The sequence below is a fragment of the Colobus angolensis genome, unplaced genomic scaffold, assembly GCF_000951035.1.
Source record: "Colobus angolensis palliatus isolate OR3802 unplaced genomic scaffold, Cang.pa_1.0 Scaffold28, whole genome shotgun sequence".
In the NCBI taxonomy this organism is placed as follows: domain Eukaryota; kingdom Metazoa; phylum Chordata; class Mammalia; order Primates; family Cercopithecidae; genus Colobus; species Colobus angolensis.
In genome coordinates this window covers 1,530,418-1,546,691 of record NW_012116043.1, presented here as the reverse complement: position 1 = coordinate 1,546,691, position 16,274 = coordinate 1,530,418, and positions in this window count along the sequence as shown.

Sequence of the window (16,274 nt, the reverse complement as noted above, 5' to 3'; positions counted from 1 at the left end):
TTTTTGCATCGATGTTCATCAGGGATATTGGTCTAAAATTCTCTTTTTTTGTTGTGTCTCTGCCAGGTTTTGGTATCAGGATGATGTTGGCCTCAAAAAATGAGTTAGGGAGGACTCCCTCTTTTTCCGTTGATTGGAATAGTTTCAGAAGGAATGATACCAGCTCCTGTTTGTACCTCTGGTAGAATTCGGCTGTGAATTCGTCTGGTCCTCGGATTTTTTGGTTTGTAGGCTATTAAATATTGCCTCAACTTCAGAGCCTGTTATTGATCTCTTCAGCGATTCAACTTCATCCTGGTTTTGTCTTGGGAGGGTGTATATGTCCAGGAATTTATCCCTTTCCTCTAGATTTTCTAGTTTATTTGCATAGAGGTGTTTATAGTATTCTCTGATGGTAGTTTGTATTTCTGTGGGATTGGTGGTGATATCCCCTTTATCATTTTTTATTGTGTCTATTTGATTCTTCTCTCTTTTCTTCTTTATTAGTCTTGCTAGCTGTCTATCAATTTTGTTGATCCTTTCAAAAAACCAGCTCCTGGATTCATTGATTTTTTGAAGGGTTTTTTTGTGTCTCTATCTCCTTCAGTTCTGCTCTGATCTTAGTTATTTCTTGCCTTCTGCTAGCTTTTGAATTTCTTTGCTCTTGCTTCTGTAGTTCTTTTAATTGTGATGTTAGGGTGTCAATTTTAGATCTTTCCTGCTTTCTCTTGTGGGCATTTAGTGCTGTAAATTTCCCTCTACACACTACTTTAAATGTGTCTCCGAGATCCTGGTACATGTGTCTTTGTCCTCATTGGTTTCAAAGAACGTCTTTATTTTTGCCTTCATTTTGTTATTTACCCAGTAGTCACTCAGGAGCAGGTTGTTCAGTTTTCATGTAGTTGTACGGTTTTGAGTGAGTTTCTTAATCCTGAGTTCCAATTTGATTGCACTGTGGTCTGAGAGACAGTTTGTTGCGATTTCTGTTTTTACATTTTCTGAGGAGTGCTTTACTTCCAACTATGTGGTCACTTTTGGAATAAGTGCAATGTGGTGCTGAGAAGAATGTATATTCTGTTGATTTGGAGTGGAGAGTTCTGTAGATGTCTATTAGGTTCACTTGGAGCTGAACTCAAGTCCCAGATATCCTTATTAACCTTCTGTCTCATTGATCTGTCTGATATTGACAGTGGGGTATTAAGTCTCCCATTATTGTTGTGTGTGAGTCTATGTCTCTTTGTCGGTCTCTCAGGACTCGCTTTATGAATCTAGGTGCTCCTGTATTGGGTGCATATATATTCAGGATAGTTAGCTCTTCTTGTTGAATTGATCCCTTTACCATTATGTAATGGCCTTCTTTGTCTCTTTTGATTTTTGTTGGTTTAAAGTCTGTTTTATCAGAGACTAGGATTGCAACCCCTGCTTTTATTTATTTATTTATTTATTTATTTTTGCTTTTCATTTGCTTGGTAGATCTTCCCCCATCCCTTTATTTTGAGCTTATGTGTGTCTCTGCATATGAGATGGGTCTCCTGAATATAGCACACTGACAGGTCTTGATTCTGTATCCAATTTGCCAGTCTGTGTCTTTTAACTGGAGCATTTAGCCCATTTACATTTAAGGTTAATGTTGTTATGTGTGAATTAGATCCTGTCATTATGATGTTAGCTTGTTATTTTGCCTGTTAGTTGATGCAGTCTCTTCCTAGTATCAATGGTCTTTACAACTTGACGTGTTTTTGCAATGACTGGTACCAGTTGTTCCTTTCCATGTTTAGTGCTTCCTTCAGGAGCTCTTGTAAGGCTGGCCTGGTGGTGACAAAGTCTCTCAGCATTTGCTTGTCTGTAAAGGATTTTATTTCTCCTTCACTTATGAAGCATAGCTTGGCTGGATATGAAGTTCTGGGTTGAAAATTCTTTCCTTTAAGAATGTTGAATATTCGCCGCCACTCTCTTCTGGCTTGTAGGGTTTCTGCCGAGAGATCTGCTGTTAGTCTGATGGGCTTCCCTTTGTGGGTAACCTGACCTTTCTCTCTGGCTGCCCTTAGCGTTTTTTCCTCATTTAAACTTTGGTGAATCTGACAATTATGTGTCTTGGGGTTCTCTTCTCGAGGACTATCTTTGGGTGTTCTCTGTATTTCCTGAATTTGAATGTTGGCCTACCTTGCTAGGTTGGGGAAGCTTCCTGGATAATATCCTGAGTAGTGTTTTCCAGCTTGGTTCCATTCTCCCTGTCACTTTCAGGCATACCAATCAAGTGTAGATTTGGTCTTTTCTCATAGTCCCATGTTTCTTGGAGGCTTGGTTCATTTCTTTTTACTCTTTTTTCTCTAAACTTCTTTTCTTGCTTCATTTCATTAATTTGAAGTCCAATCACTGATACCCTTTCTTCCACTTGATCGAATCAGCTACTGAAGCTTGTGCATGCATCACATAGTTCTCGTGCCATGGTTTTCAGCTCGATCACGTCATTTAAAGTCTTCCCTACACTGTTTATTCTAGTTAGCCATTCATCTAATCTTTTTTCAATGTTTTTAGCTTCCTTGCAGTGGTTTCAAACATCCTACTTTAGCTCAGAGAAGTTTGTTATTACCGACTTTCTGAAGCCTACTTCTGCCAACTCGTCAAAGTCATTCTCTGTCCTGCTTTGTTCCATTGCTGGCAAAGAGCTGTGATCCTTTGGAGAAGAAGGGGTGCTCTGGTTTTTAGAATTTTCAATTTTTCTGCTCCGGTTTCTCCTTGTCTTTGTGGTTTTATCTACCTTTGGTCTTTAATAATGGTGACCTACAGATAGGGTTTTGCTGTGGATTTCCTTTTTGTTGATGTTGATGCTATTGCTTTCTGTTTGTTAGTTTTCCTTCTAACAGTTCCTTCCGCTGCAGGTCTGTTAGAATTTGCTGGAGGTCTACTCCAGACCCTGTTTGCCTGGGTATCACCAGCGGAGGCTGCAGAACAGCAAATATTGCTGCCTGATCCTCCTCTGGTAGTTTGTCTCAGAGGGGCATCCAGCTGTATGAGGTGTCAGTCAGCCCCTACTGGTAAATGTCTCCAGCTTAGGCTACACAGGGGTCAGGGACCAACTTGAGGAGGCAGTCTGTCCGTTCTCAGAGCTCTAACACCATGCTGGGAGAACCACTGCTCTCTTCAGAGCTGTCAGACAGGGACCTTTAAGTCTGCAGAAGTTTCTGCTGCCTTTTGTTCAGCTATGCCCTGCCCCCAGAGGTGGCGTCTACAGAGGCAGGTGGGCCTCATTGAGCTGAGGTGGGCTCCACCCAGTTCAAGCTTCCAGGCCACTTTGTTTACCTACTCAAGCCTCAGAAATGGTGGATGCCCCTCCCCTAGCCAGGCTTTCAGCCTTGTAGTTCGATCTCAGACTAGCAGTGAGCAAGGCTCCGTGGGCATGGGATCTGCTGAGCCAGGCACAGGATATAATCTTCTGGTGTGCCATTTACTAAGACCATTGGAAAAGTGCAGTGTTTAGGTGGCAGTGTCCCGATTTTCCTGGTGCAGTCTATCATGGCTTCCCTTGGCTAGGAAAGGGAAATTCCCCGACCCCTTGTGCTTCCCAGGTGAGGCGATGCCACATCCTGCTTTGGCTCGTCCTCCGTGGGCTGCACCCACTTCCCGACCAGTCCCAATGAGATGAACCAGGTTCCTCTGTTGGAAATGCAGAAATCACTCGTGTTCTGCATTGATCACACTGGGAGCTGCAGACTGGAGCTGTTCCTATTTAGCCATCTTGGAACGGACTCCAATTTTCCATGTGATTTAAAGTGCTTTACATTTCCTGTTTGTGAACATCAAATGCCCTATGATTTGTGTGTCCTTGTGTGTGCCTGTGTGTGTTTCTATCTCTATGTGTGTCTGTGTGTTTGTGTATGTCTGTATGTGTGCCTGTGTGTCCATGTGTGTCTGTATATGTCTCTATGTGTCTCTGTGTATGTCTCTATGTGTGTGTCTGTGTATGTGCCTGCATGTGTGTCTGTATGTGTCTGTGTATCTGTATATGTCTCTATGTGTATATTTCTCTCTGTGTATGTCTGTGTGTATCTGTATATGTGTGTCTGTGTCTGTGTTTGTGTGTGTGTCTGTATGTGTGTGTCTATGTGTCTGTGTATTGTGTATCTGTATGTGTTTCTGTGTATCTGTGTGCATATGTGTGTGTCTGTGTATGTGTGTGTGTTTGTGTATGTTTGCATTGTGTATATTTCTCCCTGTGTATGTCAGTGTGTGTGTGTCTGTATCTGTATATGTGTATGTGTGTGTATATCTGTATGCATGTCTTTGTGTCTGTCTCTGTATGTGTGTCTGTGTGTGTCTGTGTATGCGTGTGTGTCTGCATATGTGTCTGTATGTGTGTGTCTCTGTGTATGTGTGTGTGTAGATACGTGTGTATCTGTAATGTGTCTCTGTGTGTGTCTGTGTGTGTATCTGTAATGTGTCTCTGTGTGTGTCTGTGTATGTCAGTATGTGTGTGTCTATGTGTGTGTCTGTGTGTGTGTGTGTCTGTATGTGTCTCTGTGTGTATCTGTGTGTGTGTATACCTGTATGTGTGTGTCTGTGTGTGGGTCTATGTATGTGTGCATGTGTGTGTTTTTCCTTCTGGGTCCTTCTTGGGGCTTGCCTCTTGGGCACATCTTTAATGACCTGGATATAACTTTTATGAGGACTTAGACATTAGCTATCACTTTCCATTAACATCTTGCAATAAATTTTCTGATCAGCTGACTAGAGCCTAGACTGTGGGGAGGAAGCAGGGGAAACAGCAACTCCAAAAATTAACTAGGCCTGCCTGAAATTATTGTTCAGACAAGCCTTGGGTTGTGGCTTTGCATAACAGAGTTCCAAATTTAATATCATTCTGACTCAAAACTTCATCTCGTCTTCCAGCAATGACCTTGATTAATTGTGCTTAAAGATTTCTGAAGATGTGTAATATTTTGAATTGAATATGACAGGGGTTTTAATATATTCAACCTCCTGCATTTCATTTTGTGACTGAAGAGACAGGGTCGGGTTTTAGCATCCTATAAATTACCTCCTCTTTACTCTTTCTTTTTTTTTTTTAAAATAACAGCTTTATTGAGGTATAATTCACATGCCATATATATACTTCCCCAGTTTAAAGTATATGATTCAATGTTTTTATTATATTCCCAGAGTTATGCAGCCACCTCCACGGTAAATTTTAGAACATTTCCATCACCCCAAAAGCAACTCCTTCCCATTAGTAGTCCCTCCCCATCCCTCTAATCTGCCCCCTCCTCGATATTTTTTCTGTGTCTATGAATTTGTCTATTGTGCATATTTCATATAAACAGAATGGTATCATAGGTAGTCTTTTGTGACTAGCTTCTGTCACTTAGCATGTTTTTTTAGGTTTATTCATGTTGTGTTAGGTAACAGTACTTCTCTTCTGTTTTTTTCCTCTTAATAATACTCCATGATATGCATATACCACATTTTGTTCATCCATTCACTAGTTGATGGACATTTGAGTTGTTTCCAATTTGGGCTATGATGAGTAATGTTGCTATAAACATTCTTGCATAAGTCTTCATATGGACATAGGTTTTTAATTTTCCTGAGTATGTGCCTAGGGCTGGAAATGCTGTGTGATAGATTTACTCCACATTTAACTTTTTGTGGAGCTGCCAGACTGTCTTCCAAAGTGGCCAAACCATTTTACTTTGTCACTATCAGTGGATGAGGTTTCCAGTTTCTCCTCGGCTTTGCTGGTATTAGTCATTTTATCTTTTTTTTTGTATACAGCAAGCCTAATGGGTGTAAAGTAGCATTTCATTTTCATGTATTGCATTTCCTTCATGGCTAATAATTCCAGTTGTCTTTTCCTGTGCTTATTGGCCAGTTGTATATCTTCCTTAGAGAACTGCCTATTCAGATCCTTTCCCCACTTACAAATTGGGTTACTTTTTATTATTGAATTGTACCTCCTTGGTCTTCTATTTCACCTGTGGATGAGTTCCTAGTGTGAAGGCAGAACTTCTGGGCAGGGCACGTGCTCATCTTTTGCTTCCTCCATGACGTAAAGAGGATTCTGTGTCCGCATTGCACGTAAGAGCAAATTAAAGGACCGGGGCTGCCAGCCCCTGTGGAAACTTCTCCAGCTCACTCCAGTCCCCACTCAGCCTGCTTCCTGCATTGGCACTACTTGCCTGGCCCTGGAGGCATCAGAGTTTAGAATCCTTGATGGAGAATGTGGGGGCTCTTAGGGGAGTAAACATTGCACCTTCTTATAGGAAGAACAGATAAACAAGCTCAAGTCTTGAATTTAGTGGTCAGAGATAGCACTTCTTATGGGCTACCCTCCTCTGATGAACATCACTAGAAGATTTTACTCTACAAGCTGCAGAGCCATGATCTCATTTCTTTTAAGTACAGGAAATTTCTCATATAGCTGTCTGTTACTATCTGTTAATTTGGGCATGGAAATGCATTGTAGTATTATAAATTTGGTCAACTCCTAAATATCAATATAAGCAAGCGAGATACACACACACACACACACACACACACAGACACACACACACAGACACACACATACAGGCATATATAGGTTTTTTTCTGAACATGTTTTGCTGAATTATATGCCTGGATTTTATAGATGATCATTATAAAGGTGACTCATTTTTCATAATATGAACATTCCATGAAAACGTCTTTAGCCTATATAAATTTCTAGAGAAATATATTAAGTAGTCAGGTGTTTATTTATGCTGTTTAAATTATTAATTTAATTGAACATATATGTGGTTTTAAAAATCATATCTATGAAATACATTAATTCTAAAATACTATTTATTGTTAACCATTTCACATTTCTTGAATAATCTTAATTGCCTTCCTCACTGGCATCTTTAATTTTAGTGTCCGCATTGCTAGAGGCACAGTTGCAGTCCCCTTATAATTTTTCTGAGCAAAACAACTTCACTTCAGTTGAAGGAATTTGAGACATAGCATTGTTTTAAAAGGTTTCAGTGTGACCACTGGAAATTCCCACACGTAGGTTGTTGAAGTTTTGTCTTCCTCTAGGTGGATATTTACTATCATGACAACATAATTGCTTTCCTTGTCGCTTCTTAAAGCAATATTTAATTGACTTTTAAAAATAACATTTAAAAAATGACTTTTGCATTAATATTCGACACTTATAATTATGAAGCTACATCCCAGGTGGGGAAATACGGAGCCTGTGTTAATTATTTTTGTCTTTTTTCCCCAAACTGTGTATGGCAGTTGACCTCTGTAAATACCTGTATTAGTCTGTTCTCACACTGCTATGAAGAAATATCCACGACTGGGTAGTTTATTTTAGAAAAAGAGGTTTAGTTGACTCACAGTTTTGCATTGCTAGGGAGGCCTCAGGAAACTTACAATCACGGCAGAAGGCAAAGGCGAAGCAGGCGCCTTCTTCACAGGGTGGCAGGATGGAGTAAGTGCCAGCAGGGGGAATGCCAGACGCTTACAAAACCATCAAGTCTCGTGAGACTCACTCACTATCAGAGAGCAGCATGAGGGAAACTGCCCCCATGATCCAATTACCTCCACCTGGTCCCGCCCTTGACAGGTGGGACTTATGGGGATTAGAATTCAAGGTGAGATTTGGGTGGAGATATAACCAAACCATATCAATATCCAAAGCAGTGTTGGGTGAGAGTGTTTCACACATTTGTCTCCCCAAGCATTACTTGTTTTGTGTACAGATTAAAACAAATGAGAGGATGCTGTGTCATATGAGAGATTTTGTGAGGATCTGAATGTAAGAAAACTTTAATTTGTGTTTCCTTAGGGACCTTTTAGGGGAAATCTTTTGCCTTCTATTCAACAATATCCAACAGTCTCTTGTCCAACTTTTTATATTGGAAAAGTTCTATGATGCATTGCTGATTCAAATGTAGATGTTTCATACATTTTTCTCCTTTCTGAATAACTCTACCTCTGCCCTGCCACTCTTTCTTGTGTGAAACATGTGTCAATGGAAAGGACTTGAGGTCAGGATTTAGGAGGTCTGTCTTCCTGTCTGAGCTTCAAAAGCAATTCCCAACAAAGAAAGTCTGCATGTGCCAGGTTCTGTAGTGATTTCTGTGAACAGGTGGTCCAGGCCTTCAAGGAGCTTACAGCCAGGCAAGGGGGAAAGGCAATGAGTTGATAGTAACATTAAAAAAGAACTAGAGTGATGTGTAATAAAAGAAGTCAGACATGCCTCATGTGGAAATCTCTGAGCAAAAAACATTTGGACTGAGATGAAAAGAATGAGTAGTTTAACTGTGTAAAAACTGGAGAAGAGGAAAGGAAGATATTTTTCTAGGCAGAAGGAAATAAGAGCTAAAGGCTCTGAGGTGGAAAAACCGTAGTATACTCATTGTTGGTGGTCAGTGGAGCACCATAAGTTGGAGCAGTGAACAACAGAAAGAGTAGTGTGAGATGAACCTGCAGAGGTAAGTGGTGTAAACAATGAACAAAGATAGTTCTTTCTTGATATGGATAACTATAGGAAACCATTGATGTGTCTAAACAAGGGCAAAACAATATATTTTCATTTATAAAAGTGCTTTCTGGCTACAGTGTAGAATTGGGAGGGGAGGAGGTTAGAAGTCAATTGGAATTGTCCAGGTGAGAGATGATGGAGAGCTTGAATTAAGACAGATACCAGTGGAGAGATAAACTGGCATACTCAAGAGATATTGAAGAGTAAAATCAAGAGAACTAGTGATACATTGGACATAGAAGCAGAGGAAGAAGCAGAGATTGAGAAAGAAAGACTCGTTTCTGGCTTACACAATTGTAGGTCACTATATCTGAAAATGATTGATGGGTCATGAACTTGAAGTTGGATATGTTGAGTTTGAGATACCTCTGATCTACTCATGTGAAGATGCCAAAGAACCCAATGGATATGAAGACCTAATTTGTAAGTATAAATTGGGTAAACAAAAGAGCAATGCCCTGAGGTTTATATGTTGCAAAGTGGGCTGTATGGTGGCTCCACTCACTGAGTCCTTCAAGCAGCCCCAGCCTGATCTTGCACCCCTAAAAGTAGTGTGTATCTCTGAACAAGTCACCTTGATGGTCTTAGTTTCTTCTTCTATAAAATAAAATTGTAGCCACCTTGAAGTTTTGTGATTCTATGTTGGGTTGATTATTAATTTTATGTCTTCTGCACATGAGGAAATACTTGCCCCACCTTCTCTTCCCTACCTAGATACACAAATGAGTTTCCTGAATTTTTTTTTTTTTTTTTTGACAGCATCTCACCCTGTTGCCCAGGCTAGAGTACAGTGGTGCAGTCACAGCTCACCACAACCTGTGCCTCCTCAGTTCAAGTGATTCTCCTGGCCTCAGCCTCCTGAGTAGCTAGGACTACAGGCATCCACCACCACATCTGGCTAGTTTTTATATTTTTAGTAGAGACAGGGTTTCGCCACGTTGGCCAGGCTGGTCTCAAACTCCTGACCTCAAGTGATCCACCTGCCTCAGCCTCCCAAAGTGCTGGGATTACAGGACTTTGTAATCCCAGTGCTGAGATTACCTCCCAAAGTGCTGAGCCACCACGCCTGGCTGAAATATTTTATTTGGTCATGAAGATGATGTGGTTTTAAAAAGAGGGGCTTACGTTGGGTAAACATTAAACTGCTAACCTTTGAATCTGAAAGAGTTCTTCCAAGAGCTGAATCAAAAGGTCATAATGAACATGGTAGACTCTCATTGCTATTTTGCAAAGTTTTGTTCCAAGGGCATAAATATTATTGTACCCATGTTTCAGTGCAGCTCTGGCCACTTTGCCCACCTGTCCTTTAATCTGAGAACATGAGTGCTGTGATTTCAACACGTACATTTTGGGAGACACAATTCAGTTCATAGCACTTATGATCTCAGGGTCCCCAACAGAGTTGAAAAACCATAGATGGGAATGACTTTCAGAGAGAAGGTTGTGGGTCTGATACTCTTGAGGTTCAGATCTTAGTGGGAGGCAAACCTGGCCCTTAGGGACTCTGGCCCTGGGGAAGCAACTCCACAGTGGGTGGAAATGGGCTGGGCCTGGGGTTCAGATGGGGCTGACTCTGCTGCTTATTAATAGAAAGGGAAGTTCAGAGGGTTGTGAAGATCACAGACTCAGAGCCAGAGGCTGCTCATTAATAAAAGTTTCATGAGAGAAAATTACCTAAGTTCTTTGAGCATCAATTACTTCACCCAAAATGTGAATAATAATAGTACTTGCCTCACAGGATTGCAGTAAAACAGGGGTCCTGAACCCTCCTGCCACAGGTCCATGGCCTGTTAGGAACCAGGCCACACAGCAGGAGGTGAACAGCCAGTGAGGGAGTGAAGCTTCATCTGTATTTACAGCCGCTCCCCATTGCTCACATTACCACCTGAGCTCTGCATCCTATCAGATCAGCTGTGGCATTAGATTCTCATAGAAATGTGAACCCTACAGTGAACTGTGCATGTGAGGGATCTAGGATGCATACTTCTTATGAGAATCTAATGCATGATGACATTTCACTGTCTCCCATCACCCCCATATGGGCCATCTAGTTGTGGGAAAACAAACTCAGAGCTCCTCCTGATTCTTCATTACAGTAAGTTGTATAATTATTTCATTATATATTACAATGTAGTAATCATAGAAATAAAGTGCACAATAAATGTAATGCTCTTGAATGCTCTTGAATCACCCTGAAACTATTGCCCCCCACCCGCTAACTCCATCCATGGAAAAATTGTCTTCCAAGAAACTGGTGCCAACAATATTGGAGACCACTGCCACAAAGGTTCAATGAAATGATGCATGAAAAGCATTCAGGTGCTTAACGGTTATTATTCACTCTCTACTTTCCTATTTTTAATAACCCGTGTTATTCTTTCTTAGATACCCTACCTGTAAATGTCAACCAGTATTTATATAGTATAAGATTAAAAGTGTGGGCTTTGAATTCAGACTGGATTCACCACTTACAGATGTGTGACCTTGGACAAGTAACTTAAACTCTCTGTTCCTCAGTTTCCTGATCTCCAAATTGGGGATGATAATTTCCCATAGTGTTGTTCTGAAGATTTAATTTTATAATGTGTACAACACACTTAGAATGACCCCTGGCACATGGCAGACATGTAATAGACATTAGGTTTACTGCATGAGTTGAAGTAGTGTACTTTATTGTATTGGTTAAAATCATGTTGTCAAAAATAGAGCCCAGGGCACATAATGGCCCAAACACAATATAAATTAATTTTTTCGCTCACACGATAGCTTGTGGCTGGTGGGCAAGTCTTTTCTATGGTTCCCAGAACCAGCTGAGCCATCTCCCTGGAATCTCAGCACTGCCTGCACCTGGCTGGAGAAAAGGAGAGAAGAGCATGGAGGGAGGGGAGAGGCAAAGCACTTTTTAAAAGTCTTGGCCTGAAAGTGGCACGTACTATTTTCTCTCTGGTCTAACTGCAGGAGTTGTTCTCATGTCCGAGCCTAAATGAAGAGGGCTGGGTAAGACAAGCCCCATTGGGCAGCAGCTTCGCAGCCATTGGTAGGCACTGTGGAGGAGGGAAGGGCTGGCTTCCTGTGGAGAGCTGGCTGCCTCTTCCACCATTCCCTTATAAGCACCTGTCATTCTAAGATGTGGTGGTCCATGTTTGAAAAATGGACCCCCTTCTGTTGGGCCATCAGGATCTGACCAATTCTCCAAGACCTCTTTGAGGTCCCATCGGCTGCTGGAAAGTACATGGTAACCCAACCTTCTGGTTATTGGTTAGGACACCCAATATTTCCAAAAACAGCTTCAACAACTTGACTTCCTCACCCTTTAATCTGTGCTTAGACCAGTGCAGTGTCTATAAGCAGTAATTATTTCTCCCACATAGAGATGACGAAACCAGAGCCAATCTGCACAGCCAAAAGAGAGTGCAGCTGTTTACCTTGTAACAAGGTGTTCCAGTATCACGGGGGAAAAAAAAATCCTTCAGTTCCAGCAAAAAGGACAAGATAAAACATAGATTATAGGCTGATATGTTTTCCTAGCACTCGAATTATACAACAACTTTGCCTCTGGAGAGGTACATTAATAACACATCTCAGAAAATATGCTACTTAAACTGAAGAGATATTTTCTTCTTGAAGGGAAACATTTAATGATGGTATTAGGTTAACACAATCCATCGGCAGTAGCAAGAGCATCATCGTAATTTGGTTGGATTCTAGCAAGTTCGGGAAAGTAAATTATCTCTGCTTCCTAACACTGCAATGTTTACGAATGTGATCTGTGGCCTGAAGGAGGAATGGACAAAGAAAATATGTGCTTGATTTTTTAAGGCTGAATTTAAATCATTTGACTCAAAATAAAAACATAGATTGAGAAATCTAATTATCCTTTCCATGCCCACTCCATGCCCTCCAATCTGAAAAAAAGTCATTGCTATTAATTTGTATAGACCTCCTTTGTTTTACTGATCAAGTAAAAGCAAATGGGAATCTATGTATTCTTATATGCCTAGGCCCTATTTCTTATACAAAATGCAGCATCCTGTACACTGCCTTATACTTTGCTTGTTTCACTTAACAACGTATCCTAGATATCTTTCCATATCTACATGGATAGTGACCTCACTTTCTTTCAGCTCATGGTACTTCAGTGTAGGGTATATCAGAGTTGACTTTCAGATTTTTATTTTTTAATACCTTTGTGTTAATACAATCTATTTGCTGTATACACTTCTCCAAGTGGAATGTGGCCTCATATTTGCCCAGTCATTCACTGTTTTCAAAGTCCCTCTAACTTGGAGCTTACAACAGCTTTGTAAAGATAATGCTAACATCCATTTTCGCAGTTGTAGCTGGGGCCACACACTCACCAAGAGACACCAACACAACCACATTATTCCCTGCAGAGCCATCGCTGTGTCCTCAGCTCCTGGGGCTACTGTGGGAGAGCTTTCCTACAGGTAACACTCCTCTCTGGGGGCAGCTTCCTTCCCTCACCCCCTACCGGTGAAATGTGATTTGAGATCTCCAACTCCCATGACATTGATTTTGGTCTTTTGAGACTAGAGTTTGCAGACTGAGTATGAAGCCATACTGTTCAAATGAATTATCAACTTAATAATAGTGAATTTGAAAAATAGTTGCAAACCCTCAAAGCAAGGGGAGATGGGAAGAAGGAAGAAAGCCATAATGGCTCAAGTTTTAAATTAAATATATCTGAAATTGTATATACCTATGAAAATATTTACTCCTCATATAAATCTGTCACCCAATAGGATCTGGAGATGACTCAAATTTACTCCCACACCCACTAACTCTCCATGCAAAACTTAAGACAAATCCTAATACACAATAGGTGTCTGAGTGGATTAATAAAATCTACATGGCTGGGCTCAGCATGAGAGGGGGAAGAGCCTGGCCCCTGCCCTTGGCTTGACAACATTCCCAAGAAGCTCAGATTTCCAGTGGAACTACGGCACATACATGTTCTTTCTGGGTTGGTCCATCACAGTTCAGTAAGGGACAACTGATTTGTTTTTGTTTTTGCACATCTGCGTCACTCTGCGTCGTCAGCTAATGCCCAGTACTTGCAAAAGAAGTGGCTGTCCTGTGTTAGAACATAATAATAAATAAGGCCTCATGGTAGATCTTTAAGCAGGGAGAGTGGCCACTGAGTCCACGAAGGAAACAGAGAGAGGGAAACCAGACCTCCACTGAAGATTCCAATGCAAAGTTAAAGGAGCCACTAGAAATGTTTCTCTTTCCAGTGTGCTGCCGTACAAAGAGGTTCACAGCAATGCATTAGTTAAATTATAAATTAAATTCATTTTTGAGCACCTATTAGATATCAGACACTGTTCATCCTGGATTTACATACATGAATAAAAGGGACGCAGTTCTCTGTCGCTGGTGGAGTTGTCGGTATTGAAAAACACAAAAATGAGTAAGAGATTCTTCCCGTCTTAAAACAATTAATATCATATTTCTAAATATTCATGAATTTACTTTCAGAGGATATCACTGTTACTGATATCATCTGTGTTGTTACATACTTAGTGTGTTCTATTTTTCTTACTGTATTTTATTTTCTATTTTATTTTATTTTTTGAGACAGAGTCTCACTGTTGCCCAGTCTGGAGTGGAGTGGTGTGACGTTGGCTCACTGCAACTTACATCTCCAGGGTGGAAGGGATTCTCAGGTCTCAACCTCCAAGTAGCTGGGACTACAGGCGAGTGCCACCACACCCAGCTAATTTTGGCCAGGCTGGTCTCAGATTCCTGGCCTCAAGTGATCCACTTTCCTCGGCCTCCCAAAGTGCTGGCATTATAGACATGAGCCACTATGTCCAGCCCCATCTTTCTAATTTTAATCAATTTATTTAAAGAAAATTTTTCATCACTAACACAAATAGAAAACTGCTCTTTTTTTTAAATAAATTAAATATAAAACTAAAGCAAAGAAACAAACTTGTGCTATTAAAATTTTCTCTGCACACTGTATGTACTGATACAGTGTACAGATGCAGTGTGGGCTTTGGACTTCCGAATCTGCTAAATAAGGGGGGTTAGCAAGAGTCAGCGAGGCATTAAAAAATCCTAGAACACAAGAAAGGTTCTTGCCTCTTCATCATGATGAGATGAACTGAAATAAAATAGAAAGGGAACAACTTAACACTCCACAAGTCAACACAACTCAGTTCTGTTCCATGTGTCACCTAATATCACCCCCAGGAATGTGGCCCTGGGGATGCTCACTGTGCTTATGCAAGTTCACATGTGAAAGTTTAGTGGTCTTGAAGTTTTTCAGGAGCCTTGTGGCCTGAGAGTCAGATGAAATTAGACCCAAAACTGCTATTCATGTGCCAGGTGGTTCATGTCATTTACTACTTTGAGTATGCATTTCATTATGCATAAATAAGATGATGTTAACTTCAGGTATATAACACAAACAAGCAAAAAAATTTGTTGGAGGGGGTTGACAGTAACAAAGGAAGGAAGCCGGCCTGGGCCTGGATTCCACCTCTGCAGATCACTAGCAGTGCGATCTTTGATAAGTTACTCGATTTCTCTGTGTCTTGAATGCCTCTTCTGTACAAGCAGAATACAATGATAACCTACTTTATTAGGTCTTTGGAAAATATTATGTGAGTTAATTACATGCAGCTGACGTATAGCAGATGGTGAATTAGTGTTCGTTCTCATTATTATATAAAGTGTAGAATGGCATTTAGCATGAAGTAGGAATTAGCACAATATGAAGCTGCTACCAACCCATTCTCTCAGACATGACTCTGTATCTACCGATGGTAATCGGATTAGTCAGCCAGGAAGAAGAAGGGGTGGCTCTTCAAAGACTGAAGGGGGTAGATGGAGGAGGACAGGGTATGAACAGGTAAAGTTATTTTATGGTTTCCTGTTGCATCAACTCTACTAGTTGGAATTTTTAGATGGCCAGGAGGAGATGGGCTTTGTGATCCTAAAGAGCATAAATGTCAGAGGAGACTATTTCTGTAGAGCTGAAAAATAACAGCTCAGTGGAATCAGACTGAAACAGCACTGAGCAACGATGAATGATTCTGGGGGATCTAAAATAGTAGACAAGGGGGCACTGTCCGGTCCTGCCTTGCAAGATCCTAGAAGGAGTGAACTTTCAAGAGGGATGTTAAGGCCACTTAAAATACACCACCTAGAAGTCAAAGAGATCATTGAAAGTGATGGCTTTGGAAGGAATAAATCCAGAGGAGGCTCCAGAGAGGATGCAAACTGCCAACTGAATGTGTTTTTCAGGATAGAAGCAACCATGGAAATAAAGGAGCCGACTGGAATGAAATTAAACAAATACTACCCTAAGTAGAGTCACCTATTCCAGGATTGCTTTCCTCACTCTTCACTTTCTCTTGCTCACGCCTTCTTAGAACACAAAAATGGGTCCCATGGCCTCAGATAAAGAACAGTTGTTCCTACTTTTAATTTTGTGTGTAAGGGATTCCCCCTCAGGCCCCTTCTAGCCATACACAACAACAGAGACCTTCTCCCATAGTTCTTTGCAATTCATAGAAAGACCACTAGGATTTATGATATCCTGATTACATAGATGTGAGATTGGCAAAGGCAGGTCAATGTTTTCTTTTACAAGATATAAGAACAAAATAGTTTCAGAGTGACTCCAGTCATATGGGTGGTTAGTGTTAGAAACAAAAATCCAAGCAGGTCTTCTGTCTTAGGATGTTATATCCCATTAACCACACCAGGATTTCTGAATTGCAGTCACCTGAAAACACTTTTTCATTTCAATGGA